Source organism: Vicia villosa, linkage group LG5, assembly GCF_029867415.1.
Source record: "Vicia villosa cultivar HV-30 ecotype Madison, WI linkage group LG5, Vvil1.0, whole genome shotgun sequence".
Lineage (NCBI taxonomy): Eukaryota > Viridiplantae > Streptophyta > Magnoliopsida > Fabales > Fabaceae > Vicia > Vicia villosa.
This window is the reverse complement of record NC_081184.1, coordinates 46,338,485-46,342,984: the sequence shown is the minus strand read 5'-3', so window position 1 is coordinate 46,342,984 and position 4,500 is coordinate 46,338,485. Positions and strand designations below refer to the sequence as shown.

The 4,500-nt window shown below is 38.0% G+C and overlaps 1 long non-coding RNA gene across 6 annotated transcripts; it reads right to left on the bottom strand.

Annotated features, from left to right (window-relative positions):
* Window positions 1–409: 409 nt before the first annotated feature.
* On the bottom strand, window positions 410–2,574 carry LOC131606591 (uncharacterized). 6 transcript variants are annotated; one of them, XR_009284903.1, is made up of 5 exons: window positions 1,987–2,574; window positions 1,785–1,886; window positions 1,499–1,697; window positions 1,270–1,325; window positions 412–1,052 (listed from the first exon to the last, which is right to left on the bottom strand). It is a non-coding gene; the product is annotated as an uncharacterized LOC131606591 (long non-coding RNA). The 6 variants fall into 6 exon arrangements; XR_009284902.1 differs by having other exon boundaries at window positions 410–1,325; XR_009284900.1 differs by having other exon boundaries at window positions 414–1,052; window positions 1,150–1,697.
* Window positions 2,575–4,500: the final 1,926 nt, after the last annotated feature.

Sequence of the window (4,500 nt, the reverse complement as noted above, 5' to 3'; positions counted from 1 at the left end):
ATAGCTTAACAGTTGGAGATGAGAGAAACAGAATTTTTGGCATTCTTGATCAGTTAGGTCGACCTCTTGTAGTGCTTAGGTCGACCTAGCAGAGCTTGCAGAATTTTGCTCCCAGTTAGGTCGACCTGTTTAAGGAGTAGGTCGACCAGAATCCTCTTCAAATGCATTCTGGGGACATTTTCTCAGATTAGGTCGACCTAGTTGTTGTGTAGGTCGACCTAGCAGGCTGGTATGTAAATTTCATCAATTTAGGTCGACCTAGATGATGTGTGAGTCGACCTAGCAGAAGTATATGGATTTTTCTCCATTTTAGGTCGACCTGGGTTGATGGTAGGTCGACCTAACTGCTGCTTTTCTGCATTCTTCTTGTTTTGCTTGTGTTGAGTCAACCTATAAGCATAATGGGTTGACCTGTTCTGACATGAGTGATCAATGCTTGCTTTTCTTTGAGTTTTCTGCTTCCACCCTGTTGCTTGTATGCTTATTGAGTTTGCCATGAATCAAAAACATCTTTGTGATTGTAATCTTGTATTCACACATCATCTGCTGACAGGTCATATATTTGTGCTAGAGTTTTGGCGTGAATTAAATAAGTTCGGAGAATGATTGCTTAGCAACATGAAGATTGAATACGTGGAGCAATGTGACTTTGATTCAAATGTTAGAAGAAAGGGATTCAAACGGGATTCAACAAGATGCAAGGTTCATGAGAAGTGAGCATTTAACTAAGCCTAAATATCATTCATGTACACTATGGCCCATTTCAAGCTCAAGATTTAAATTCAGGTGCAAGCTTTAATATCCATTCCATTTAAAGATACTTTTAATACTTGAGAATTTGTCATTAAAAGGATTTACAAAAATTACACATTATACCATTCAACATCCATTACAAACTACATTTGAAATTACACACAAAAATACATGAATGTTCTTGGATTTCCACTCTCTCCACCTGTTGTGGATCTTAAAATTCTACTACGGGGTGTGAAACTTGGCTCTACACCAGCCCAATACTGTGACAGTTCTAAGGGCCCTTAACAAAATCAAACCTGCATTCAGAGATAACCAAGTATTCAAAAATTCTGCCATGAAAAATACAATTGAACCGATCCTGAACCATTTAAAAACCGCACAGGTTCAGCATACCAGAAAAATAAAATAAACCTAAACAAAAATTCTGCTGTGAGAAAGCATCAACTACCGCCCCTGCAATAAAACCGCCCGTGCATACGAAAAATAACTGAACCAAGCTGCAACAGAACTAACCGAAAAGAGAGCTCTGCATAGACCGAACCGCAACCATGATGAAAAACGGTTCAGACCTGTTGCAAAAGCGGTTCAACATATTGTATTTAACAGTATAACAGAAAAGGAGAAAAAAAATTGGGAACTGAATTGGTAACAGAAGTTTCATAAGAGAGTTAATAGGAAAAACCATTTCGTAATCACCGGATAATAGAGTCGATCTCACCATTCAATGGAATAACAAACTTACTTGAATCAAAGGTTGAGATTAACGGGGAATAGGTAACAAACTTCAACAGAAAAACTCTGTCTCCATTGATCACTCTCTCGGACGATTCATTCAACCTTCATCCTTAAATCATCAAGCTTTAACCTCTCTTCAATCCCCAACCTTCGAAACTCCTTCTGAATCTCTCTCATCCTTTCTTCTTGAATTTCAGTTCTGCATCCTTCAATGAGGACCATAATTATTCTTTCGATCTTCAGAAAAAACGAGAAGAAAGAATGTAACAGAAAAATTGGGAAGGGAAACTCACCTATAACCGAATCGAGACGAACACCTAATTCCACCAATCTCTTCAGTCATCATCTTCATCATCATCAATCACCACTCAGCAACCTTCAACTCTTCACCAATTCTGCAAAAGATCACATTACAGAACGATTATAAATCATTCTTCACGATCTGAGAAATTGATAGTGATACCTTCAATCATTCATGTAACAGAAAATTCTCACCTACATCATCGATCCTCCATCACCAACTACAGGAGATCAACTACTTCAATCAGCACATCATTCCTCAACAATATTCTCTCAGCATCAAGCTCCAACAACTTGTCACAATCTTCATCCTTCGGAGCTTCATCATGGACTTGCAATAATCTGTTCGTCAATACTGAAACTCTCATCACCGATTTTCCACGTCATCAAACTTCTGTTAACCATGATCGTTATCACCTTGAAGCTCGTAACAACTTCATCGCGTCAGTATCTTCATCACGCACGACTTCGACACTGCGAACAAGAAAATCTTCATATCATCTTCGTGTTCGAGAATAACAACGCTCAGTTTCATACGCAACAGCGACTCCGAACAATTCACGTGGAGAAATGAAGAAGTGAAGAAGAGAATGAGGTGATCGCGGTAGAGAGTTCATATGAGAGGAGATGAGGTTGGCTCTCCGTGGATCTACAACGAAAAATAGAGGGACGGTCGAAGAAAAGATGGCCGCCGTCGTTGTTGCCTCTATGATGAAGGAGGGAGTCGAGTTCGGTTTGAAGGAATTTGATGCGTCACAATTATGTAACCCTAATACCTTTCTCCATTATTAATTACAGTATTAATTAATGACAGTATTAATTAATATAGAGTCTTGTTCCGGATTCCGGATATTTATAAGGACGCGATGTAACACCCTTCTAAACCCCACGTAAATTAATAGAATAAATCAGAGTAAAACATGATACAAGGGTGCCACAATTAATTAAAAACAAATAAACCAATTATGGTCGAAGTCATGCTTCATTAGGAAACGATTTACCAAAACATAATCATATTTATCACAATGGAATGGGAAACAGCGTCAATACAACCAAATGGAAATATAATCCAACACCAAATAAAATAGAGTAATCTCTTAAAACTCTAAAACTATCGTTCCCCAGTGTTACAAGATCAGAGCATGACCGACACGACCCAAAACAACGGATAAACTCTACGAGTCATCCTCACCGAGCACTAATGCCGCTACTTCTCAAATATGAAAAATGTCAACAAGTAAGGGTGAGTCTCATTCTCAATTAATCAATGTTATGCATTCATAAGCAACAAAACATCATAATATATCATTCACCCAATTTGTCATATATTCAGATATTCAATGATCATTCATCAATCACAACAAATACAACAATTACAACAAATACGACACCAAACATAACACTGAAATTCAATTCAATCATGTTATGACAAGGATGCATATGACCAACTGACACTATGCATGTGGTACCAATAAACCGTGGAATCAATCCACCTAACCGATCTACGCCTCATCGAGATACGACCCACCGACACAATTTCCGCACAATGGGAAATATGTCCACCAACGATCCAAACATCACCGGGATCCATCATCAAATGCATATGAATGAATGTACACATATACCATACTTAAAAACATTACCGATCCGATGCACCGCATCGTCTCATCATAACTCACCATTTTCATCACCAAATAAGTATGTACACGCTGCACAATCATTCAATTATTCACATATATTTACATCAAATATATCATTCAATCATCACCGTCATATTATCACAACAATCATGATAATAGTCACAACAAATCTATCACCGCATCAACACATTGTCACATTCAAAAGTATATGCACACCATGTTACATTCAATCATACATGTCCACATATAACATATAATCATCACATTAATAATAATAACGGTTCATTCCATCATCCCACGAAAACATTGTCATGTTTACACAATTCCACATACACACAATGTATATTACCGAAGCAATTAAATAATCTTTTAAAAATAATTCGGGTCACCGCCCATCTCACTAATTCATCAAAAAAAAATATTTAATTTGCTTCACAATGCCCCAAACGGCACCAAGAAAGGATACACGGATCAAAAGATACGTTATTTTAAAGTTTTAGAAAAATTCAACACAGCAAAGTTCGCTCAGCGAAGCCCGACAGAAACAAATCCTTTAGACCTCCGTTCAGCGGACCTCTAGCGACGCCCAACAGAAGCAAACTACGTTGGGACCTCCGCTCAGCGGACCCCCTAAGCTCAGCGGACCTGCGATTTCACCAATTCTCAGGTCTGCGACAGACCTACGATTTCATACCCTTTTCACCCAAAAACAATTCCAGACATCATATACAAGCATACAAACATCAAATTTCTCATCACACATCATTATACATCAAAACAAACATCAATAACCAACAATCTATAAAAATTCATCAATTATCCCAAATCATAACATACCTAACAATATCAAATCCCAATATACCCAATCGAATCGAATCATACGTTAATCCATCCTATTACCCATAATCACATAATAGAAATTAACCAGAAGAGTCCCCCCTTACCTTAGCCAAGAATCCGGACATTTCTCCTTCTTCTCCATCAAACCCGTAAGACTCTTTTCATCACTTTCAGCAAGAATCTCCAATCTTCAAACCCGCTTATCTCCCTCACCGAGAACTTCCCTGAC